The following is a 27,558-nucleotide window of genomic DNA, read 5'->3' as shown; positions in this document are numbered from 1 at the left end:
ACAGAGACAGAAACAAAAAGACAGAAAGAGAGAGACAGACAGAGACAGAGACAAAGACAGCCAGAAAGATTCGAGGAGAGACAGAGAGAGCAGTGTCATGAAAATCCCAAGAGGAGATAATAGCAAAGAGCAAAGGATAATTAACAGTGTCAAATATTGCAGAAAGGTCAAGAAGGACAAGACCTGAAAGAAAATAATTGGGTAAGATATCACTAACTTTAGAGATTGCAATTTTAGTAAGGAAAAAAAAAATAAGGTGAAACTTTATTATAGATTCTTTTAAATGCTAAAAAAATCATTTAGTATCTAGAATTTCCATAAATGGGAAGGGGAGGCAATGAAGTTGGGATAAAAAAAAGTTGAGAATTTTCCCATTTTCAGAAAATGAACTCGTGCCTCCCCCAAAGTGGGAGCTCCCTAGATTACATCATTTACCTAAACTCGATAAAAAGTGTTGACTAAGGTTCAGTTGCTCATCATCATGGATGTTACTAACCAAAGATGCTACAAATATCCATGAAACAATGAGAAGTACATCAAGTATGCTGCAAAGTGGTCAACAAGCAAATAACTTTGTCAACACAGGCTCAAAAAGTGCTTACATGACTCGGAAACAGAATCAAAGCCCTCTGTGCAAATGCATTATGAAAATGTGCCTGTGGTGCTGAACTCAGCAGCTCCATCAGCAGAGCACCAGCTGACTGCAGGAGCTCCCCAAGACCTCTCCTTGGCAATGTTTTAATTTAGTACAGTACACTATGAACTAATATCTCTGAATACTGCAAAGGGTCAACTTCAAAGCAGCTTAGAACACAAACTCCAAGGACAGACAAAAATGTGGGATCAACCAAGAAAGGCTTTGGGAAGTCCTGTCCTGCCTAAGGAGAAATTTGGCACTAGTGGGGCTAAGTGCTGGTATATCTACCATGACAAAATTGGCACTATTTAAAAAATATATTATTGTTGGGAAACAGGAGTGCATTTATTAGCAAATAGATTAAGAAAATAGTTTTTAGAAAGAAAAAAACTTGTTATATAGCATAGAAAGCCACATCAAGTCTATGGTCATATAAACAGTAAACTGAGTTTTCTCTGGTGCTATCAAGTGAGTTATTGAAAGGATTGAATTTGACCCCGCAGCCTTAATAGATTAATGGTTATAATTTGAAGTACCAACACAAATTCATCTGTAGGCCAACTGACTGCACCATAGTCAATATCTAAATCCTATATGAATGTGAATCCTTCCTGACTTTAATTACCATGGGACCTTTTGGTATTTTCAATAATATACGTATATAAATCCTAAACATTAAGCAAATAATAATGCAACAGCAGCTGAATTCACACAATTTTAGGGAATGCTCTGAACTAGCTGATGGTCCTATCATTAGTCTGTTCAATTCCACTGTTTCATCCTATAATTTTCCCTTTACTATGTTTTAAACAACCTCTTCATCCCATCGATGTTGCTAAGCCAGTTCATATAGCACATACAGTATATCCGTCCATGTTTTCCAGATGGTATTTGACAAAATAGAAACAAAAGAAAGGCAGAACAAAGAAAAGTAGATGTTTTCTGCTTTTGTTCTTGAAACAGACAGCTTCCCACTTGGGAAAGAAAAACATACACACAAATACACTCACATTGTAGGGCTGATGGGACAACCTCAAGAGATCTGGTTTTAGTTTTAAGAGACACCCATTGGTTTAGATTGCTCTTTGGCCCTCTGCCAAGTTCTACAAATGGAGACTTAACATTCCACTAGCTCAGGTGCTGTCATAGGATACCTGGAACCTATATTTGCTGGGTGGAAATCAGAAATGGTTTAGACAAGTGGTTTGGATATAATTAGAATCCGCCCCGATCTTTCCCCCTACACTCAATGCCAAGCTCATGGAAAAAAAGAGCCCACAGTTGTGGTGGTTCTGAATTTCTTTTTCTTTTTAATTAAGCACTTATAGAATCTAAGAACTTTAAGATCTAAAATTACCCACCACAAAGCTTCACAATATGAGAAGATTTTTTTTTGTGTGTGTGGGTCATTTGAGAAAGGGAAACTGAGCCACAGAGTTGGGAAAGGTCTCTAGCGCTTTTGAAGCTACCTACTGAAATAAAAAATGTGATGTTTTAACAAATTATCTCCAAGCCCTAAAATGATATATTCTATGGCATAGAATTATTACTTTATAATTCTAGAGTTTAAAGTATAAATAATCGAATCCTAATCCTCCCCATCCCATCAAATGAAGTATTGCCTTCAAAAGAAAGGAATGGTGTCCAACAAAAGGAGGGTGGCATTGTTCTAAATGAAATAGGAACTCCTGTGTGTAACCAATCTCTCCAACCCTACTCAGAAACCTTTTACAAAATTTATCCCTGCATGTAAATTGCATCCTGGAAATAAAATGAGAAATACATAATAGAAAAAAGAGAGGAAAAATTAACTCATTCCTTTATTTTCCCCCCTAACTCTTCACTCAATTCCCTAGACTACTATATTTAATTTCCTACTTGTAAGTAGAGAGAATTTGATGATCAATTTGGTTTTAGAATATTAGCAAACTGTATATGAGGGACAGACCATGAATATTACAGTGCATTTTTATAAGTCATTTATCAGGCGAGAGTCCCCCTTTCTTAAAATGTCTCCTCATAGAGCGTAACTTTGGATGTACTTCCCTGTTATATTCTATTAAACATAAATACCTCTATGTTGACTAACCCACTGGGAATTCACTCCTGGTAGTCATTTATTCATTTTGTTCTCCAAAGCAGGAGGTTAGGGCTATTTGAAAGCATTAGATACCAGGAGGGAAAGAGGGTGAAGGAAGGGAGAAAGGTGAGAAAGATAGTCCTTAATATTAACTTGATAGCCATTCCAGTTTTGCTATCACAGAGAAATACAAACCAAATAAATACAAAGCTCAAATCCTATTCATGAATCCTTTCCCTTCCCACGGGAACTTTTATTTTTGTGTTTCATTCCCAACATAGTGCTCAATAAATGTTTTTTGATTAATTGATTGAAAGGATGGAAGAAAGAAACTTAATTTCTCTTTTTCTCTTGTCTGCGAGTTTTCCAGATACTTTCCCTTGCTTCATTAAAATGATTATCTCTAGTCTTTAGAGTAGAGATAATCATTCTTTATATTAACCACCCCCCCCACTCCCACCCAGTGCTTGATTCATAGTAGGTGCTTAATAAATGTTTGTTGATTGATATCATCATTTTCATCATCATCAAAGGTCTAGGATTTTGTAAAAATCTCAACTTATTTAAACTAAATACAGTGCTTAAAAAAAAAAAAAACATTGTGAGTAATTCAAGTCTGCAAGGATGAGAGATTTTGTTTCTTTTTTCATAGTTTATTCTTTTATTGTTGATCAGAGATATCTTCATTCAACTGTCCTCAGTGCCTTCTAGATATTCTCATTTCCAGAAACCTTTTCCAACTATTTTTTCCAGATTATAACTATTACAATCATAGAATATTAGAGCTGAAATGGTCCTTAGAATCACCAGTTCAACCCTCTAATTTTACAGACTGGGAAAATGAGCCACAGAATGAATGAAGCAATTAGTCTAAGGTTATTAAGAAGGAACTTAGTGTTCTCACTTTTAATTCCGAGCTTAAGATGGGTTACAGAAAGAATAATTCTGTTTATATGCTTCTTACCTTCTTTATGATTTAATTAGCAGTTATCACTGTCTAACTCCCCTGTCCCCATAAGATAAGAAAAAATTCTATTTCTGAAGTTGGAGTTTTCTCCTTTTTCCCTGTGGATATATCTATATCTCTTCCATACATCTCCATTTTCAGAAACCTTTCTTTACTTTGACATAGTTCCTGAATACATGGCCCAACACATCTTTACTTTCCCCTGCCCACCAATACAAGTTTCAACATGGTCCCAGGAAAAGGGAAAAGATCATAATATATATAGGATCCGTCTCTTATTGATGATTAAGGTTCAGGTGAAGACTCTGGAGGTGGCTGGCTGGCTGATTCCAGTAACTGTAACAACAGCCAAGAGACTTGAGGATGTTTTTAAGTACTTAAAGAGAGAATCAGAGAGGATGGAATCTTTCATATAAACAAAACCATCCAGACTGTCTGGGATGAGCTCATTATCAAGTGCAAAGCAAATTCTAAATTTTACTTACAGACTCTGAAAGCAAAGAGGAACAAATGCAAATAAATGTTTAAGAACAGAGACATTTCCAAACTTACCAAGATTAACTGGAGAGAAAGATATAAAACTTAGACTTTTTAAAGTTGAATAATTTGTTCTAGTTATGCTTTGTTGCGGGAATAATAAATGGAAAAGTCCCCTGAAAATGTAAAAACACAAATGAACAAATTATTTATCATCTTGGGAAAAATGTCAATCTGAGAATTGAGCTTCAGTTTTTGCCTCGAGCATTAACTAACTTCACGACATTGAACAAAGGCACTTTTAGTTCTGGGTCCCAGTTTCTTCATCTGTAAAGGGAAGGTGTGGGGCTCTATAAACTCTAAGATCCCAGCCAGCATTAACATAATGGTGAATGACTAGTATTTCTAGTACTACCTAGCTCTTGTCTCTAAAAGAAAAGTATTTAAGAAACTTTACATATCCCATGAGTTCAAATGTAATTGTTCCCTAAGTATTGTTCTAAGTAGATTCTAATTTTGCACAATGTACAGAATCATGCACAAACACACACACACACGCAGAGAAAGACAGATGGCATCAGACAAACTTGCTAACCTTTAAAAAGACTCCAGTCTGGCTAACCCAGCAGTCTAGTGGCAGTATTCTGTGCCCAGAGGAACAGAGTCCAGGTGAAGAATTCCCAGGCTGACAGGAGCTCAAGATACTGAGGATTCAGCAAGCTTAACCCCCTGCTTAGAAAAGAACATCTATCTACTCTAGTTCTAAAGAAATTGCTTCCATCTGATACCAGGAATAGTGTCCAGACATCCAGAGTAATCCTTATTTCTTCCTCTTGTGTTAATTGGGAGGATCACCAAGGGCCTGAGAGCTAAACTGAAAATTTAGAAGGGAAAGACACTCCTATGCCCCTAGGACTTTGGGACAGATTCACTTTAATTCTGTGAAGTCCTGGTCTGTTTCTGCATACCTAGCATGACTACAAATAGCTAGCTAGCATTTATATAATGCTTGTTTGCAAGGTGCTACATAATAAGTTTTATCCCATTTGATCCTCAAAAGACTTTCTGAGGAAGATGTTATTTTCATGATCCCCATTTTTCAGACAAAGAAACATACTGATAGAGATTGTCACTGGTCTAGTATGGCTATACAATTAGTACGAATAGGACAGAATTTGAACTCAGGTCTTCTTTAACTCAGTCCTATTCACTACATTGTGTAAGTTTCATTTAACTGATTTTTCAAAGAGAAAGGTAGGATTTATAATCTAAATGACTTCTATCCCCTTCCAACGGATACTCTTGGGAGACTATGAACAGTCTCAAGTTTTTGTCTTGAGGATGAGGATGATAACAATAATAGTATTAGCAATAGGATACATTTTTATAGCAAAGAACTTTATATATGTTATCTCATTTGCTCTGGCACAATGATAGCAACTTGTCTCTCTAATCCTATTTGTGGAACCATAGAACCATGGGATTTAAAGCTAGAAAAGACTAGAAAACTTCTAGTGTCAGACTCAGATTTGAAAGTGATACATGAGGTCATGGTCATAATCAATGATCCAATAGACAAATCACCTGACAAATACTCCACTAGATTTTACTTAAAATCTGCAGTGAAAGGGAATTCCCTATCTCCTTGTGCCACAGTTCTCTTTTAACATCCTGATCCAATTTCTCTAATTTTCCTATTTAGTTACTTTGCCTCAGGTTATAACCATTCCCTCTTAATGTTTAATGGGATAAAGGTCTTTATCCATTTTAGACATCATTAGCATATCAGGAGCCTCTCCAGTATCTCCCTCCATTATGTCATCCTAAGGGCCTCTCACCATTAGGTTATCCCCATCCAGGTACCTCCCCCATTATGTCATCAGTCTTGTAACCCTATAAAAGAATCTTGTATCCGACATTCAGGGCTGGATTCTTTGAGACGATAGTCTCATTCAGCCCTGGGACCAAACATGGATCCATTTGGTCCCAGTAAATCTCTCCCTTTTAAATAAATTATTAAATTATTCTCTAATCTCTGTCTTGTTCAGTTTCTCTGGCATTATATCCTGAGCAGTTAACTATGTTTCACTTTTGAACAGTTTTAATTATCAGCAACTTTCTTCTTACATTGAACCAAAATTTGTCTCCGCAACTTCTATCCATTGTTCCAAGTGCTAACTTCTGGGTTCAAAAAGAAAAAAAAAATCTATATAAATAAATAGGTTATACAAATAAATAAATGTTTTAAGCTGTTTTTCACAGCCTTTCAAATGTGCTACCCTCCTTGCCCAGTCAGTCTGTTAAGAAGTCTTTATTAAGTATCTGCTATGTGCTATGTACTAAGTACTGGAGATACAAAGAAAAAAAAAAAAAACAACCCAAAAAACAAAAATCAATATCTGTTCTCATGGATCTCACAATCTAATGAGAGAGACAACATGCAGACAACAATATACAAATAGTATATATTCAGATTAAATTGAAAATAGTCTCAGGAAGTAAGATACCAAGATAAAAGACAGGAAAGTCTTCCTATAAATGGTGGCACTTGAAGGAAGTCCAAGAGGCAGAGATGAGAAGAGAGGGCATTCTATATATAGGAAAGGGACAATGAAAATACTTGAATCAGAAGATGAGGAGCAGCAAGAAGGTCAGTGTCATTGGATCGCAGAATTCTTGGAGGAGAGTATAGTATAAAATGACCAGAAAGAGAGAGAGGAACCAGGTTATGAAGGGTTTGGGAAAACCAAATGGAATTTTTTTTTTTTTTTACTCTGACGGTAATAGGAAATGAGAAGGCAGTACAAATATGGTGTACATTTTAGGAAGGTCAAATTGAATGGAGGATGGATTGAAGTGGAGAGAGACTTCTATAGGAAATCTTCCAGCAGGCTACTGCAATAGTCTAGACATGGAGTGTCCAGTTCAGATGATGAGAGGGAAAAAGGAAGACGACATCTCAGTTTCTAGTCAAGGTGACTTGAAGAATATTGGTACCCTAGGCAGCTGTAATAAGGAAATTAGAAAAGGAAAGTAGCTAGGAAATGATAGTGAGTGAGGTAAGATAATGAAATCAGTTTTGAAGATGTTGATTTTAAGATGTCTACAAGATATATAGTTTAAGATGTCTAATAAACTGTTGGAGATGTGTAATTGAAGATTCTGAGAGAGGTTAGGGCTGGACAAGTGGATCTGAGAATCATTGAAAGCTTCGATGATGATTAAGAGTATTTTTTCATATAACTACAGACTGCTTGTGCACATCCTTCAACCATTTATCAATTGGAATTGATTTATATATAAATTTGACTCAGTCTCTATATATTTGAGAAAGGAGGCCTTCATCAGAGGAAAATTTTTCCACAATTATGTTTACTCTGTCTTTCCCTCCACCCCATTTTCCTCAAATTTAGCCTTCTGTCTTTCTGTCTCTGTTTCTATCTCTCTCTGACTCTGTCTCCCTGTCTCTATCTTTGTCTCTGTCTCTGTCTCTGCCTCTATCTCTGGCTCGGTCTCTATCTCTGTCTCTGTGTGTGTATGTATGTTTCTCTCTGTCATTCTCTCTCTCTCTCTCTCTCTCTCTTTCTCTCTCTCTCTCTCTCTCTCTCTCTCTCTCTCTCTCTCTGTTTCTCTCTCTTTGTCATTCTCTCTCTTCTTTTACCCATACCCATTCTGCACTACCTCCCAATCCACTTTCCTTTTCAGCAATTTTCCTCCCCCTTCTCTTGTCTCCTTCCATTCCACTTCCTTGTGGTTAAAAGATTTCTATATCCAATTGAGTATGTATATTATATTCTCTTCAAGACAATTATGATGAGAATAAAGTTAAAGTATTGTCTACCACCACTCCCATCTTTCCTTAAATATATTCCTCCTAACTTTCCTAATAATGATTTTAGGTATTACAAGTATCATCTTCTTATGTATGAATGTAAACAGTTTAATGTTATTGAATAACTTATGACTTCTCTATCCTATTTATCTTTTTATGCTTCCTTTGAGTTACTGGAAGTCAAATCTTCTATTCAACTCTGGTTCTCATCAGAATGCTTAAGAGACCTCTATTTCATTGAATTTCTTTCCCCTGAAGAATTATACACAGTTTTGCTGGGTTGATGATTCTTAGTGTAATCCTACATCTTTTGCCCTTCAGAATATCATATTTCTGGGGCAGCTAGAAGGCACAGTGGATAGAGCATAGACCCTAGAGAAAGGAGGACCTGAGTTCAAATCTGGGCCTCAGACATTTAGCACATCCTACCTGTGTGACCCTGGGCAAGTCATTTATTCCCAATTGCCTTGCAAAAAAAGAAAGAAAGAAAGAAAAATATATATCATATTTCAAGCTCTCTTATCCTTTAATGTAGAAAGTGCCAAATCTTTTGTCATCCTGCTTGTGGCTCCATGATATTTGAATTGTTTCCTTCTGGCAGCTTGTAATATTTTATTTTTGACCTTGGAGTACTAGAATTTGGCTGTAATATTTAAGGGAGATTTCATTTTGGGATATCTTTCAGGAGATAATAAGTGGATTCTTTCAATTTCTAGTTTTCCTTCTTGTTCTAGTCATTAGGACAATTGTCCTTGATAATTTATGATATATGTTAAAAAATGATGTCCAGACTCTTTAAAAAAAAATCATAGATTTTAGGCAGTCCAATAATTCTTAAATTACCTCTTCTAAATCTTTTTTCCAGGTCAGTTGTTTTTCCAATGAGATATTTTACATTTACTCCCCTTCCCCATTTTTTAAATTTTGTTTTATTGGTTTTTGATGTGGAGTTATTAGCTTCCAATTGGTCAATTTTAATTTTTAAGGAATCATTTTCTTCAGTGAGGTTGTTTATTTCTTTTCCCATTTGATTTTCTTTTTAAGAAATTCTTCTCTTCACTGGGATTTTTGTGCCTTATTTAACATTTGGCCTATTCTGTTTTTAAGGTGTTATTTTCTTCTTTAATTTTTGTGCCTCTTTTACCAAGATGGTGACTCTTCTTCTTCATCATTTTCTTGCATCACTCTCATTTCCTTTCCTGCTAATTCCTCTAAGTCTGATTTGTAAGATTAAAAAAATTTTTTTTCTAAAAATTATTTTTGGTCCTGAGACCAATTTATATTTTTAAGGCTTTATATATACCTATTTTGACTTGGCTTTCTTCTAAATTTGTGCTTTGATTTTTCTTGTCACCATCATAACTTTGTTTTTTTTTGTACATTTTTCTTTGACTTTTTCTTGACATTCTTCTTAACTTTCACCTTTGTGTTAAAGTTGAGCTCTGCAACCAGGGTAGAGGGGGTATTGTCTCCAGCTTTAGTTTTTTAGTGCTGCTATTTTCAGAGCTTGTTCTAAGGCTTTGTAAATTTTCAGTTCTTTAAAAGTATTGTGCTCTAAAGAGAGATGTGGTCACTGTTCCTCTGGCTTGTGCTCTGTTCTGTGAATGATCACAAACACGCTTTTCTGCCCTGGAACTGTGACTAAGATCCCACTCCCTTATGGTTGATCACTTGAATGGGTTTTGTTCCTCCTTACCCTGAGACTACAACTTGAAATTTTATATGAGCAATGTGACAAAGTCCTGCTCCAAGTGTTAACAAAAAGGCCCTCTTCAACTGTCTGATCCTTACCATCTATGATCTGAAAGGTTTGAAAGCTAATTCAGTGATCAGTGATTCAGTCACATCCACTGCCTGCTTCTGGCTTTTCAGGGTTCAGTCTGCACTGGCTTGATTTGTGTTGGGCACATTCACCCCATGAGACAGACCTTTCCTCCTGACCTTTTAAGTTGTTATGTGCTAGAAAATTGTTTCACCTCATCTTCTTGTGGATTCTGTCACTGAAACATTATTTAAAGTTGTTTGAAGAGAAATTTGAGAGAGCTCAGGTGAATCCCTACATTTACTCTGCTATCTTTGGTTGTGCCTCAGTGGAATATCAATATGTATTTTGAAGTATGAGGGCACGAGTTGGGGAAAAGAGAAAAACTTTGAGCCAATCACTGTACATTGAAGAAGTAAAGTGAGGGTCCTGGAGTTCTGTTGTCAAGAGCTACTAGTTTTCTCTTCTCAAGACCAAACATTGTTTGGTTCCTTTGTCTAGTCTTCAATATGTATGATCTCAAGGTTCTTTCACCATGTTGACTGCTCACTTCTAAGTGTTCTACAGTTTATCAATGCTCTTTCTAAGATGTGGTACCCACCAACTGTGTGACTCCCCTCTCCAAAAAAAAAAATGTAGTGCCCAGAAACACACAACATACTCTTAACTATTGTCTGAGCGGGCAGATTGGATTCTCTGATTCTAGATATTGAACCTCTTTTAATTCATCCTAAAACCCCATTAGCTTACTTATTCTAATACTATGCTATATATTTGTATTGAGCTTGAATTCCATAAAACTTAGAGATTATTTCCAAATAAACTGCTCTCTAACCATGCCTCTCCCATCTTTCATTTGTAGCATTTTTTAACTCAAAAAAATGTAAGATTTTACATTTATCCCTAATTTTATCTGCTTAGATTTTGCATAAGATTTAGCTTATGTTTATCTTAAAATCCTTTTGAATCTTGGCTTAGTCACTCGATGCTTTAGGTATTACTTTGAGCTTTGTGTCAATTATAAATTTGATGAGCATGTCATTTATGCCTTTAGCCAGGTCCTTAATAATAACTCTTAAGTAGTGCAACGCAAAGTAGAAATCACTGATGCTCTCTTCCCAAATTTAATATTGAGCCACTAATGACTATTATTCTTTTCAAATGATTCTGAAGTCACCTAAGTATATTGTCAGCTAACTGACAGTTCTCTTTTTTATGAAAACAAATATTATGCCAAATTCTTTGCTAAAATCTCGAAATTTATACATATATATATACACACATATGCAAGTATGCGTATGAATGTATGTATGTCTATAGCATTTCCTTTATCTACCCATCTAAGAAAGCTGATATCAAAAAAGTACCTGAAATTAGTCTAGCAGGATCTGTCTTTGATGGGTTATTCTGGCTCTTGAAGATTACTTCCTCTATTTCTAGGTATTCATTGACCACCCAATAAATAATACATCCTCAGATTTTGACAGTAACCAAAGATGAACCCAATCATTTATAAACTGTGCATATTATGATCTTGCCTTCTTTGTCTAGAGTTTCTTATTTTATCCATAATTTTTCCATCATTTGTAGTACCTTGGGATTCATTTCTATCAATTCTTCCATTGTTCGAAACTTCTGATCATCTGGACATGGTGAGTGGTACTCATTAAGATTAGTTAGATGCTCTCTTAACCACAAAAAGTTGGGAGGCAGTATCCACTTACTTCCTACTATCAATTTTTGTCTCTGTCTTTTCCATTCTGAAAATGCTTGGTTAAAAAAAAAAAAAAAAAGGAAGAGAAGCTCTGCTTCATTCTATAATAATCATCCCATATATCTGAAACAACAGCCCTAGCCCTCCACTTTTCCCCAATATTGTGAAATAAGGATTTTTTTCATTGTTCTTAAATTTTGTTTTTCTTAGCTCTAAGAATCAGAACTCTGAAACTATTCTTATAGAACCATTTCATATTTTTGTATTTACTCTCTATTATTTGCCCTTGCTTCCATATTTTAATTATACCATTTAAAACTTGACATAGGTCAGTTTCCCATTTTCTTCCTCATTATAACTCTTTTTCTTTGTGACTTTTCAAAGACATTCTTAACAACATCTTCTGGGCTAACTTCTTCCTTTACAGAAGAGGAGACAGAGGACCAGTCACTTAGAAATGGGATTGAAACTCAAGCCATCTGACTCCCAATCCAGTGTCCTTTCCTCTATATCTTTATACTCCTATATATATGTATATACTCCTATACCAGGAGAATGAGAACTGAGGAAATTAACTCATTTGCCTAAAAATGAATGGATAGTAAGCAAACAAGTTTTAAAAGCCCATTTTTTGAGTCTAGATCCAGTATTATTACAATTATATCATGTTGTCATATAGTAAATTTTCATTTGTATTATAGAATGTCACATGCCTCTCACTCCACCTCCAATTACATAATTTTTCAATGAATGGTTGAAAAATATCAAGGGATTAGAGCAACAGTTTCTTAAGAGACATAGATTTCTGGTCAGCTGAGAGGAATGAGAATGTCTCTTGACAGGTAAGTGAGGTAATGTGGTCAGATAGTAAGTAGTGATTAGAGATCTGAAAAGATAAATAGAATTTAGGAAAACCTGAAAGCAGGGAGGAGGATACATGGAAGAGGATAGTGGAGGTATATGAGGGATGGAAAATGTCAATAGTTCTTGAGAAGAAAAACCTTCCACAACTATATAAATGCTAGCTATATAGATAAAGGAGACAAATGTTATGGAATGACATTATATCGAATGAGCACTGGGTTTGAAGTTAAAAGACCAGGTTGAAATCTGATTCTTCTGTTTTGGGGGTCTTGGACAAATCATTTAATCCCAGTGACTTTTAGTTTACCCATCTATAAAATGAGGGATGGGGGTTACATGAATTCTAAGGCTCCTTTCAACTCTAAAACCCAGAAATGACTCTATGTTTCCTGCCTCCCTACACTATACTCTTTCCCCCAGCCCCCAAAGTCTTTGATTGCCTTCAAAGAACCTGGAATGCTTTAGGGGAAGCCCTTTCACCTGGAAGATCCAAATGTCTGTTGCCAGTATTCGAGACACAGAATTCAGACTCTGCAGACTTACTTAGGCTGGTGTCTAGGAAGTGACTAGAGAGATACAGATGCTCAGCTGGTTTTGATATGTGTGTTAGCAATAATGGAAAACATTTTGCTTTAAACAGAAATGTTTTTCTCTGGTGAAAAAGAGTTGTTTTATTGTTAGCAATTTTTTCTGATAGTTTCAATAGATGAATAACTCTGATAGGTTTACATTTATTACCTGGCATATATGGGCTCTAAATGCCCTATTAAAAAGGGAAAAAGGTTTTATCTTCCACAAGCAGAAATCATTTCAATGTTCCTTTGCTGCAAGAAGCTCATCTCCTGAGTCCTGTCTCAGAGGAGAAAATGTCTTCAATTAATTGCATCGAGAAAATGCTGCCTTCTTTGAAATCTTCTCATTTGCGTGTTGGTTGGGTGTGTTGGCATAAGAATGAGCTCCATGCTATTTAGAGTTCATAAACTGGTATCTTTGGAATTGGCAGTGAAAGCACAGGATATTTTTGACTGAAGAGACAGTCAGAAATTTGGGAGGAGGAGAGTACCCAGCTTTTCAATCAGTTCATTCTAAGTCTCAGGCTAACAAATTGATCTTTTAGCAAGTATATATTGAGTGCCTATTGTGGGTCTAACTTTCCTCTCAGCATTAAAAGGATACAAAGACGTGTATGGTGAATGACTCAGAAGAGTGTAAAACCTGGTTGGGGAAGCAAGATTTAGCAATGGAAATTCATCTGAGATTGTATTATTGAAAATACTAAATTGTGTGATGTTAACTATTAAATTTTTTTAGAAGTGAGGAGGCAGATAACATTAGGAGCTAGAGCAAGCAGGGAAGGAATTGGAAAATTTTCAGGGCTCCCTCCCAGGTAGTCTTTGTTCTAATCAAATCTGACTATTCACTGTCTCCTCTTCCCCCTGCCCCACACATAGATCTATGTCTTTGTTCACATTTCCTACACCCACAGTATCTGGTGTATGTGCACACATATGTGTGTGTCTGTCTGTGTGTAGGTATGTGTGTGTGAGGACTCTTTTTGCCAATCTGATGAAGCCTTTGGACCCCTTTTCAAAAAAGCATTGTTTTTTAAATGCATGTTTGAAGGTCATGCTATATTTCAGTTATAAGTCAATGAAAATTAAGGTTTCTATCGAAATTCATGGATTTCCCTGATATCTATCCATAAATTCTAAGTTAACCCCCCCCCCACCTAGAACATTCTCCCCATCCACCTCCACCTGTTAATAACATTAACATTATATGATGGCTTTATGTTTTAAAAACTTGTATATATATTTTCATTTGACCTTTGTAAAAGAGGTGAAAAAGGTAGTTTAAGCATTTCTATTTTGCAAAGAGGAAATAGTCTTAGGAGGTGAAATAACTGACTCAAGATCATATAGCAATGGCAAAATGAGATTCAAACTCAAATCTTGTGACTGCAGATGCAGTGTTCTTTACATTATAACCAGGATGCTCTCATTCTATTTATACTTCAAGAATCTCCTCAGCTACCATTGTCTTCACAAAGTCTTTCTTGATTTCCCCAGTTAGAAAAAAATCTTTCTTAGATTTCAAGATATGACTATCATATACCTTTGCCATGATAAAAACTAATCAAACAAAAACAACTCAGAAAATAGATAATAGAATTAGAGAAAAAAGGAGGGAAAGGATGGGAAGGGAGAAGAAAACAAAATGGTTTTTCCTACCTTAAACTTCACATATCACTTTGTACCCTTTTTTGGTTTTTGTTATATTCTCGTGTTATTTATATTTGTGTTGGTTCATCCATTTTCTGTCCCTTAAATCATATTTATTAAACTCCAAACTCAAATGTTTGAAAAGCCTATTTCCAATTCCTTTCACCCATATCATTATTTTTACAAGGAACAATTATGAGATTAAGAGGAAAATTTTAGCATCTGATTTAGGCGTGTATTGTTTCCATTTAATAGACAGATCACAGTTTACTACTTCTTATCTGATTTACTTTGAAAGTGATGCCTCAAGTTTAAATTACCGATCAATCAAAGAAATCAAAGCTATCTATAGTTATGAAAAATGCTCTAAATTACTATTGATTAGAGAAAAACAAATTAAAACAACTTTGAATGACTAATATAACAAAAGGAAACCATCAGTTGTGGGAGGGAGTGTGGGAAAACTGGAACACTAATATGCTATTGATGTTCATTGAGTCATGAATGGTCATATTCATATTCATGTCATAATCATGAGTCATGAATTGATCCAAATATTCTAAAAGGCAATTCAAAATTTCCCAAAGTGTTATAAAGCTTCATGCCCTTTAATTCAACAATACCACTGATAGATCTTTATCCCAAAGACATAGCCAAAAAGGGGAAAGAACCTATTCATATAAAATAAAATATCTCTTTTTATTGAGGCTAAGAATTGGAAATCAAAGAAATGACCTTCTGTTGGGGAATGGCTAAACACTGTAAATTATAAATTATAAATGATTTAATGGACTATTATTATGCTACAAGAAATGACAAGCAAGATGATTTCAGAAAAATCTGGAAACATTTACATGAACTGATGCATAGTGAAGTTAACAGAAGCAGAAGAATATTGTACACAGTAACAGCAATATTGTGTGATGAAGAATTGTAAATGATTTAGTTAATCTCAGTGATACAATGATCCAAGACAATCCCAAAGGACTAAGAATTAAGCATACTAGACTAAGGATGAATCATATTAGCACCTCCAGAGAAAAAAAACTTATATTGATTGAATATAGATTGGATCATGTTATTTTCATTTTTTTCTTTCATTTTTTTGAGTCTTCCTGTATAAATATATACCAACATGGAAATGTTTTTCACAACTGCAAAAAAACAAAACAAAACAAAACAAAAAAAAACAATTATTCGTCAAAGATAGTGATTTTAGGTTTGGGCTAAATTACCTTTACCTCATTCTCATTCATTACCTTTGATTTCTAGTATAATCAGGAAGAAGAAGATAGTAAGAGGAAACAAAGGAATAGGAAAAAATGAAAATAAAAGCTGAAGTACAGAGGGAAGAGGATAGCCGTAGAAGGAGTAGGTTTTTATCAACCAGTAAACACCAGTACGTGTAATACTAATACAATGTGTCAAAAGCTACCCATCTGCCACACAATGTTATATGCTAACCTTTAGGCTAAAATCAGGTATGAAGTAAGGAAGGAAGCATTTCTCAACAAGTTCACATCTCAATTCTTCTTTCTATTCCCTTATTACAAAATGATTCTTTGGATCTTTCCTCCCCTACTCTTGACCAGTTCTTTTTTGGGTCAAGTACAAATCAATAAAATAAATGGTTGGCTTGAGTTTAATGATGTGACAGTATAATGGGCATTTATGTTTACATTTGAATTCCATTTTGAATTTCATCCTATATAGTATAATTAATTGAGAGAAGGAAGATGGCATAGTGAATACAGAGGCAACATAGTGTCCAGGAAGGCCTGGGTTCAAATTTTTCCCATGGCACATACTAATTGTGTGATCTTGGGTAAATTCCTTAACTCTTCACTGCTCTAAAACACTCTAAGATTATAAATTACAGAGAAGGTATCAATCTGAATTGGTAGTGGGAGTTTCCTCATTCAAGAACTCCCTGTTCAAAGAACTCATAGGTCTGTCTCTGGACCTGTAGTGCACTTAATCATGTAAATAAAGTAACACATTTCTTATCATCCTTTTGCTTCCTACCTTCACTAACGTACATAATTAAAGGTGTATCACTTAGGGCAGCACCTCTTTACAACACTGGTACCTGGAGAGAAAGGTGTTACTGGCTTCATTGTTTTAATGAAAGGAGATGCATCTGTATATCACCCTCATGTGATTCACAGCACATTGGAATTCATGACATAGTGCAGAAAGGGGCTTTATAACAGGGTTTTGCCGTAAATGCACAATCTAGTTTTTCATTCTTTTTTTCTTGGGTAGCTATTGCCTTAAACCCTCTTCTTTCTTTCTATCTTATTCTTTTTACCTCTGGCCTTAAAATAAAAGCAATCTTTCTAATAAGCTCCTTTTAAAATCTCTGGAATGGCACTTGTATTGAAATCTTCATATTTTATTGATTCAATAAAGATTCATTCCACTTTATGAGAAGAAAGGAATTAGGAAGCATTTAAGCTTCCTTAAAAGTTTTTTTTTTTTATTCTGAAGAAATTGGGAGAATTCTATTTCTCAAGGACCAAAGCTTGGCAGCTGAAGGAAAGATGTTGCAATAATGTTTTTGAACCCCACAAGAGAGTAGGGGCAGAGGAGAGACAGCTGTCAAAGTAATAATAATTGCAGTCTGTCCCCATAATCCTGTGCAAACTTTGGCACATTCCTATAAACTACAGGATAAGAATTGTTGCTTTTTAAAAGGTGACCTTATTAAAATTGGGTTCACTTAGACCTGACTTTGATCTGTGAAAAATAAAGACATCCATTTACTTCTCAGATCTGACAAGAGATGGATGGTCCCTGGCTTCATTCTAGAAATTTAACATTTGACAGGAGAATCTGCTTGTCTTTGATTTATTTCCTCAGTTTTCCCAATTTGTTACAAACAGTAGCAGAGCAACTCTTTTCTATATCAAAACTGTTAAAATTCTGATTCCCATGTGACCTTGGCCAAAGTGATAGATACAAGGAAAGAAACTGTACCTGGATGTGGGAGTATAAAGAATGCATGAAAAAAAATAACATTGGGTTTTCTGTGGCAGAATTTCTTCAACTTTCAAAAGCTCACTGTTATAAGACATGACAATGGAGAGAACTAGACCTCTAAGTAGAAGGCACCATAAAAACTTTTAATAAAGGAGTTTTACTTTAAGCAAAGGAACCTTAACATAATATTATTTACCAAAGGGCAGAATTCCTAAACTCATGGAATTCTAGGGGAAGTAGGGAGCCAAAGATCCCTCTGCAATAATCCAATAAAATATTCACTTGAACTCCTCTAATGATGAGGAACCTATCATTTCTTGAAGGAGTACATTCCATTTTTAGATACCTCCAAAAGCCAAAATACTGAGCCAAAATACACATCTTTTCAAATTTCATCCATTTTTTCCTGGTTTTATCCTTTAAGGTCAAGCATCTAAACTTTTCTTTTTATCACAATTCTTTCGGCTTCAAGACAGTTATGATATTCCTCCTAAGTAACTGTTTCTTTCAGTTAAACATTCTTAGACCTTGCAACCAATCTTTTTTTGCCTGCTTCCAAAGTCTCACCATTTTGAATGCTTTCCTCTAGACTCTTTACAAGTTGTCAATACTATTCCTAAAATGTCATATGTGACTAGAATACAACACTCCAACTCTGGTCTGACTAGGACAGAGTCCACTACCACCTTCCTTGTTCTGGTCACTATGCCTCTGTGACTAAGTTAGTGGTTTGAGCTGTGATGCCAAGATATTGATTCATATTGAGGTTACCATTTACTACAAGACCTCTTTCATTTCCATCTGAATTGTCTACTCAAGCTGACCCATTTTGTATTTGAACAATTGACTCTGTCTGAGTCTTCATCCATCTTATGTCCTAAGCCCAATACTCTACTCTTTTATATTTTGACTCTCTTGTTAATGGTTCAGTATTAGAATAGGATCATGTATTATCAGTGGAAAGGACATTAAAGAAGAAGCATTAGTATCTGATTTACCATTGCTTCCTAAGACCTATGAAACCTTTCCATCTAACTTGCAGCTAAAATCTTCCGAATGTATTATCTTCCCCATTAGAAATGCCCTCATCTTAAGATAAGAGACTGTTTTATTCTTTATTTCTCCATCGCTTAGCACACAGCTTTGTATATAGAAAGAGCTTACTAAATGTTCACTCATTCTCTCATTTATGCAACTGCTAATCTCATTTGCTTATAGAGGTTCTATTATCATTTCTTTGCAGATAAGTCCCTGATTTCTACATCCAGTCCAAGAACTCATTCTCCATCCCCTCACTCCTCACCATCTCCAAACCTTCCTTTTGATTTTCAAGATAATTATGATGTTCCTCCTGAGTAATATTTTCTTCAGGTTAAACATTCTAAGGCCCTCTTTCTTCCAGATTTTTTTCTTGAGGGCACTACTGTACTCCTAACCTCAGAATACTCCTTGGCTCCTCACTCACTTACCCCACATATCAATTTAGCTGTCAAATCTCTTACCTAGGTTATGGCATTAAACTTCTAATTGATCTTCCTTGTCTCAGGTCTCTTCTTTTTCTACCCATCCTCTACATAATTGCCAGAATTCTATTCTTAAAGGGAGAATATGACTGATTATGTCAACCTCCTTCCCCAACATCTCCAAATTCAACTCCAGTATCTCCTTCCCTATTATCAAATATAAATTTCTCTGTCTAGCATTTAATGCCCTCTTCACAGACTGTCTCCTTTCTACTAACCTTTGGTCCAGTCAGCAAGTTAACAAGCACTTATTAAGCACTACTCTGTGCTAGGCACTATGCCAAGTGCTGAGGGAAAAAAAAGCAAGAATGAGAGGAAGGAAAGAAGGAAGGAAGGAGGGAGCCAACCTGCTTGAAGAAATTCCCATTATAATGGGAAAGATAACATGTAAATAAATCTGAAGACACATATTACATACATATTGGAGATATGAATCAATCAAGGAAAGGCATTAACTTTAAAAAGAAATTAGAAAAGGCTTCTTTTAGAAGAAAATCATTTTATCCAGGATATACAGTAATCAAGGAGTCTAGGAGAGAAGAGGAGAGAGAGAGAGCATTCTTACTATGGGAGAAATGGACAGTGAAAATGCTCACCCAATTACCCTTTTTTCTATTCCTCACACATCGTGTACTATCTCCTTTTTTATGTCTATGCCTTTTCCCTGGATGTCCCCCATGCCTGGAATGTATTCCTGCCTAACTTCACTTTTAATATCCCTATATTCCTTCAATATTCAGCTCAAACACTATTTTTGCATGTTATTTTATTTCCCAGATTCCCTTCCCTCTCCAAATCCCAAATCCCTATGTTCTGGCTGTTTTGTATGTATTATGTAGAGTGTCTACTTTCTCCCCTCTTACAATGGACCAGAACTATTTTGATATCCCTCTGGGACCCCAACACCTAGCACAGTCCCTGACACATGACAGAACTCAATAAATGTTTGTTGATTGAATAATTTGTCCAAAGTATAGGACTTTATATTTGTCATAAATCCATTTCATCCTGTGAGATTGGGGCCTATCATTCTAAATAGTCTAAATAATTTGGAATGTTGTTCTGGTCATGTAGGGTATTCATTATCATTCCCATTCCTTCATCCAATTTCTACCTGAAATATAAATTATCTCTATGACATCACTGAAAAGTGCACAATCAACTTTTTTCTTGAACATGTCTTTGTGATGGGGAATTTACTATCCCACAGGGCAACTTAAAAATAAGCAGATAGTGCTGGCTGTTAAGACATTTTTATATTTAGATACAAAATTAGATTTTTTTTTTACTCCAACCTCTTTATTTTAGAGATGAGACATCTAAGTCTCAGAGGCTAAGTATTATGTGCCAAGGTTACATAGTAACACCTACCCATTGCTCCCAGTTCTAAACTCCAGAGTCAATCTAAACATAGTTATCTGATCAGGTGGTGGAAATTGGACTTTATTTAAAACCCTATTTTATTCATCTCAATACTATTTGAAGAACTATTGTGTATAAGACACTAACTCTCTCCTAATAGAGATGCAAAGATAAACACCATTTTTTCTCTTAAGAAGTTTATATGCTTTCTTCATTTGGAAAATGAGAGATTATCAGATTAAGTGAAATCTAAAATCCTTTATAGTCCCAATAAGTCTGGCTTACAATTTCATGACCTAGGACACTTAGGATGGGAAATATTATAAGCAAACTGCTGCAGAACTGAGTAGAATATAGTAAGGAATAGATACATGGTATAATGAGTGGTAAAAACCAGTGTATTAGAAACCAGATGATCTGGGTTTTCTACTTTTTGTGTGATCTTGGGAGAATCATTTAACCTTTGTGGGCCTCAACTTTCTTTCTTCTCAGTAAAATGAGAAGGTCAGATAATGTATAATCTCTAAGGGCCCTTTCAGTTCTAAATCTATGATCCTTTGAAACATGGAAAATGTAAAGAATACTTTGAGAGATCACTGATAAGAAAGATCACTTCAAATTTGAGAGCTGAGGGAGGAAGGTGGAAAAAAGAGTGGTATGTGAATTTAATCTTGAAGGACTGGTAAGATTTCAAACAAAAGAGAAGGAAAATTTCGGGGAGGGAGAAGAGAAGGGCATATTAAATACTAAGATTAATTTTTAAAAGGAAATATATTCAGAACATGTATTCAGAAAATAGTAAGTGATCTTGAAAGTTTGATCCAGAAATTATATGTAGGGAGATAACATTAGGCAACATCAGAGTAGAAGTAGGTTGTGGAGAGCCTCAAAAGTCAGATTAAGAAGTTTGGACTTTATTGGTTAGAAATACAAAGTTACATAATGAGAACTGTATGTTTGGAAGATTAATCTGGCAGTGATATATAGGAGGCATCAGATGCAGAAGCAATAGAACAGGGCTTCTTAACCTGGAATCCACAAATTTGTTTTATAAAAATTATTTTGCTATATTTTTGATATAGTTCAGTATAATTGGTTTCCTTTGTAGTCCTATGGATTTTATTTTATGCACTTAAAAATATTATTCTCTGAAAGGGTCAATATACTTAGACTAGACTATCAAAAAAGTACATGACCAAAAAAAATTAAGAATTCCTGGACTAAAGTGTAAAGAAAAGGTGAGCAAACTATTACAATAGAACAGGGCAAAAATAAAGAATTCAGCTAGGATGATAACTGTAGTAGAAAAAGCAGGGTTCAAGTTCATAAGTATAGGTAGCCTCTCTCATTAAACTTTTGCTCAGTGAGTTAGTATTTTGACATAGAATAGCACCTTCTTTTTCCTTCTTCCAGGGCCTGAGTAACATCATGTAGCTGCCTTACACCTCCCCTCTGCAGCTTATCCTGTTATTTGTGGAAGGGGTTAGCTGCCTGGGTGGCCAAAGGCATTGAATCTGGAGTCTCTCATAACTGCTGTGTTTGCTCCCCTGGTTTGTTGGCTGGGAGAGTACACGGTAAAGAATGATTTGCCTCTCATTTTGCTCTCTCCATTCATGTAAGTAGGTTGTCTGTGTCTCCTGTTACCCAAATCTCATTGACCAGAGAAAAAAAGAGGAGAAGCATGGTACCCAAGGTACTGTGCATACTAGGTGAGCTCTGCTGTGTTCCCAGGCAACAACCCCACAAAGGTACCTGGCTCTTCTCCATTTGGAAAGGACCCCTGGCATAGGCACAGGCTCTGGGAGGGAGCTGAGAGACTGATGTGTGTAATCCTGGTTTGCTTCTCATTCAGAGGATGCAAATAAAATAATGGTTCCCATTCTATGGTCCAAAGCCTTTTCCTTACAATAACCCTGGAAAATAGGCAGGCATTAATTACTATATGAGGTAGGATAGCATTAGTATATTCACACAGATGAAGAAATGGAGACTTGGAGGAGGGGAAGCAACTGATGTAACTAATCAAGAGCTGAATTGGTGAGTGGGACTTGAACTCACATCTTCTGACTCTCCCTCATGCTCTTTTTCAATGGTGGCCTCTTCAGAAACAGAGTTGTATAAGTATCTGCTCTTAATTCTAACCTGGAACTCTTGGATGGGTCTCCTTGACTTTATATATGTCTTTGTGCTAGAGCAGGTGATAGGGAGAGATGCTGTCCAATCAAGAAATTAGGAAACATTTCTTAAACATTTACTCTGCACCAGGCTCTGATTTGACATGAAGGATATAAAGAAAAAGCAATTCTTACCTTAGAGAATTTTACACATGGTTCACAGCTTTATCAAGTTATCCTATAAGTAGAACAATAGAAATTTTAAAAAAGAAATATAGATATCTTAAATATCATATTTATCACATATCTTTCATACATATACATTCCATGAAGAAATATCAGGAACTTTAAAAACCATCTAGTCCAATCTGTTCATTTTATAGATGAGTAAACTGGATTAGGAAAGAAGGTTAAATGACACAACTAAGGTCACACATGTAGTCAGAATTAGAGGCAGGACTTAGAACTAGATCTCCTACAGCTCCATGATACTCTCCATCGTAGTTTAATTAAAGAGGGATATTCCTATAATGATTTAAGAATACTTAAAATGCCACAGAATCCAAGTACCGCAACAACAAACAACATATGAAATGAATACAATGCATGAAAAGATAATCAAATGAAAGTCAAACTCTGAAAAATCGTAATGACCATTCTTGGTCTCATTTGAGAACAGATGATCATGCACAGCATGATCTTCCTCTCAGCAGAAAGATGGAAGCTATGGGTACAGAATGTTGCACATACTTATATGTGGTCAATGTGTTAGTTGGATTTGAAGTGTTTTTCTTTGTTACAAAGGATCATTTAGTAGGAATGGCTAAATCTGCAGAATGCTGGGATATTTTTTCACAAAGGCATTAATAAAACTTTTTTTTAAATGAATTGAAAAGGAAAAGGATGAGACCCCTAGGGAATTGTAGGGAGGGGTTAGAGAATGGAGAAAAGATAGATCATTTCCTGGGACCAGGAGGTGCCCTTCAAAGATGTTTCCCTCCTAAAGACCTCATCCAAACCTCTCTTGGAAAGACAGTTGCTGAGTTAGCTGAATCATTATTTGCATTGCTGTCTGTGAAAGGTTATGTCTGAAATAAACTTGTGGTCTCTGTGAAATCTCATGTGCTCTGATCTTTCCTGGGAGTGTTCTTGACAGTGTCAGCCCACAAATAAAACACCACAGGTCAAATAACAAAAGCCAGTCACAAATCATGAATTTTGGCTTTCTGACATAACCCTGGTGCTAACAATTTCATTTCTAAAGGTTTACTTAAAATTCTGACAGAAGACTAAATGATCCCAACACCACAGCAGAATACTGGGAAAAGAGTGGGGGGGTGGTCCCCCATCCTAGGGGAAATGATGATCAAAGGATAACAGATCCTGGAAGGAACCCTCAGAGACCATCTAATCCAACCCCCTAATTTAACAGATGAGGAAACTGAGGTGGAGAAGGGGGCTTAAATGACTTTTCCAAGATCACACAAATAGCAAGTTGGGACAGAGTGGGTCACTGACTTTCTTTGATAACCATTCTTTCTCAGCTCATGTGGGTAAATTCTCTGAAAGCCAAAGGTTGTAGAGTTTGAGCATTTCATCTGCTTTTGAAAGGATAGACTCTAAATCTGTGAAGGACTTGAAATAGGACTTCACAAGCCATTCATGCCACTTCTCTCCTTTTCTCCCTCTTCAAACCCCTCTGTTATCCTGTGAAGTCATCAAATGTGGACCAGATGGAACAAAGATTCCCTTATCGACCTATGGCTCCACCTGAGACATGACATCCACATGTGATTCTTCTTTGGTGTAGATCCTGCTTCAGCCATCTTGCTGGGAGTGAAGTAATGTTTTAGGTAAGTGCTTAATGTCTTCCATCGTTTCATTTCCTGAATTGCTTTAAAGGCTTGCACCTGTGTTCTATCCAAATGCGAGACTTAAATGAATAGCAGCCTTTCAGAAGATGAGTTGATCCACCCATAATTTTTAAATGAATCTTGAAGTTGCAAGACTTTAAGTCTTCACACACTGCCTTCGAAGATGTCTGTCTGTTCTCGGAGACATGCAAGAATGCTAAATGGAAATGAGCTCTGCTTAAGCTTCTACCTGGTTTTCATTTTTAAAGAAAACAGAGGAAGTGATTGAAGATTTTGCTTTTTTTTTTGTTTGAATTTGGTCAACCATTCAATAAAAAAGGAAACTAACTGGCTTCTAAAAATACACCAGGAATATGATTCTTTTGTCATTCACTCTCTTCAATAATGATAGTTTTTTTTTATGACTTGCTGGATTGATAATTATTTCAGACTACAGGCTCAGTAGATTTGTTTCCATGAAAAACATTGCTGTAATTAAGAGCACAAAAAAGATAAAACCACCAGAAAGTAGTCAGATTGTCACCCATGCTTTATCACTCCTATATCCTTTCATAAATTTGCCCATGAGGTCCACCAAACATATTGAAATTTTTCCTTGACTTAGAACTTGAAGGGGCCTAAATGAATTATAGATTCAAAGCTGGGAGAAACCTAAGAGTTTATTTGCTTTGATCTCCTCCATTGTGGATGAGAAAACTGAGGCTGTAGAGAAGTGATTTCAAATCCATTACTTTTTCCACTTTACTACAACTGTGACCCTTACATAGCTTGCTTATGTATCAGAACATACAATGTCCTTTGCAGTTTTCTTTTGAAGGTAAAATAAAGACCACAGGTCACAGAGAAGCAATAGAAGAACTAAATTTTCATCCCAACTTTGCCACTAACTAAACAAATATTCCTTAGGGAAATGATTTCCCTTCCTTGGGTCTCATTTTCCTTCTCTCTAAAATAAAAGGGCTAGATTAGATGATCTATAAGACCTCTTTTTGTTCCAAGATTCTATTCTAGGATTAGGCTAAATCAATGAATATGTAGTATTTAATATGCTTCTTATAAATATGCAATAAAGTAATACTGTGTACTTAGTATCTTGCTTCTAAAAATGAAAACACTATATAAATCACCCTATACTGAATCATATAAATGCATACTCCTAGTATGAAGTATACTTGGCCTCTTCATTTCAACAGCTTCTTATTTTGGCTTCTGAGAGAAACTGTACTGAATTACATTGATTTTTAACACCTGAAGATAAGATTAATAATGAACTGATGATCTGCCTTGAGACCATGGTCTGTTTTGGAATTACTTCACTTTATATCAATTTGTTCATATACATGAACATATGGGAAAAAGAAAGCCAGAGAGGGCGAAAGGAGGAGAGAAAAAGAGAGACAGGGACAAAAGTAGACAGAAACAGAACTACACAGACAAGAGAGAAAAAAGGTAGAAAGAGAGACAGACAGACAAAGAGATATACATACACACACAGAGAGACAGACAGAAGCAGACACAGAGACAGAGACACACACAGAGAGAAACAAAGAGAAAGACAGAGAGACACAGACAAAGACACAGAGAGAGAGACAGAAAGGCAGAGAGAGAAAGAGAAAGACACATGCAGAAAGAAACAGTCTGACAGAGCAAAAAGACAGAGAAACAGAGATTAAAAGAGAGAGAAAGAGAGAAAGAATCAGCGAAAGCCTGTGAGTTGCCATATCAAGTCGATTTTCATATAAGGCTTGAAAAAGCTGATAAAGAGTATTTAGATTTACTCTTTTGTTCACAAAGCTAATCTTAAGGGTTTTAGGCAGCATTCAGAAGGCCTTTTCAATAAGGATATGAATAAGAATTCAATAAGAATAAGAAATATTTAATAAGAATAACATTGGTTAAATAAACTATTAGGATGAAAACAGAAGGGTCAGCAAGATAGACTCTGCTGATTTGCTCATAGCCAACCAACATTTGTCTATTTGCAGACCTTTAATGAGTCATTTCTAAACATACTTTTAGTCTGTTCCAGGATTACATAGTGGGGACCGCAAAGAGGAAATTACCTTAAAATAAGGCTTTAATCTCTCAGGGTATAGAGTTGTCTCTGTTCATTCTAAGTTCCTATAATACTTAATAAATTTCTGTGCACGCACTGGGCATTTATTCAATACATATTTGTTGATGATGAGGGAGAGAAGCTTTGGAAAGAGCTCAGAGGTATTTTTCCTCTTTCCTAAAACCTTCATACTTTGATTCCTTTGACTTATAGATTGCCTGTTCTGAGATGAGAAAAGAACCGAGAGAAGACATCATGCTGGAAATACCTTCAGTTTAAAGCATCTGTCAAGGATGGGAAATACACAGGACAGGAGAATAAAAGGGATGCCAGATGAGTCAAATGATCTAAACTTTTAAAAAAATCACAACCCTGCAATGCAAGGATTTCTGATTTTTCAACATGTCATTATGATCTTGCACAAGTTATTCTTTCCTTCTCCCAAATATCAAACACCTAAAATGTTCAAAACAATGAAAAACAGGACCTGTAATGCAAAACATTTAAAATAATCAAGTAATCACATAAATTGTTTCTCTCTCAATTGATTTATTGGTGACAGAGATAACAGAGCATCCTGAGAGAAGATTAGGACACTGGTCCTTGCTCTTTGACTTAGTTACCTAGTAATGTGACCTTGAATGATTTCATTGCTTCTCTCTGGGTATCACTTTCCCCTCTCTAAAAAAAACAAAGGACTGAACTGTAAACTCTAAATTCCCTCCCAGAATTCATTTTTTTATGAATTTTATGAAGTATTTATTACACTGAAAGTCTTACATAGAGTGGTTTCATGGTCACAAAGAATTTGGAAACTGGACAGAATAATCTTTGTTAGTTACTTGTTGATGTCATCTCTGAGTCTATCATGTGGTCCTGGCAAGAATTTGTCTTAGGATTTTCAATACCAAGTGATGGCTTCTCCCCTCTGCCCCAAATTCATAATTATTTTGGTGAAGGAAAGGAACAAATAGGCACATTGTCTGGGTCTTTTCTTTCCTCTTGAGTTGGTCTTTGCAGTGTAGTCCTTGGGCCCATTGTTCTGGGCATATGGTCAGTGTTTTTACAATTCTTTTGGTAGCCTCAGGAAGT

At 35.7% G+C, this 27,558-nt stretch overlaps 1 long non-coding RNA gene across 1 annotated transcript in view; it reads left to right on the top strand.

The window, feature by feature from the left end:
• The window catches only part of LOC127560771 (uncharacterized), a 31,404-nt gene extending 4,429 nt beyond the window's left edge, over positions 1-26,975 (top strand). The window contains exons 2-3 of the long non-coding RNA XR_007953406.1: positions 24,252-24,389; positions 26,680-26,975. This is a non-coding gene — a long non-coding RNA (uncharacterized LOC127560771). The remainder of the gene's footprint in view (positions 1-24,251; positions 24,390-26,679) is intronic.
• The last annotated feature ends 583 nt before the right edge of the window (positions 26,976-27,558 follow it).

This window comes from Antechinus flavipes, chromosome 1 (genome assembly GCF_016432865.1).
Source record: "Antechinus flavipes isolate AdamAnt ecotype Samford, QLD, Australia chromosome 1, AdamAnt_v2, whole genome shotgun sequence".
NCBI lineage: Eukaryota > Metazoa > Chordata > Mammalia > Dasyuromorphia > Dasyuridae > Antechinus > Antechinus flavipes.
This window is presented reverse-complemented; position numbering and strand designations above follow the sequence as displayed.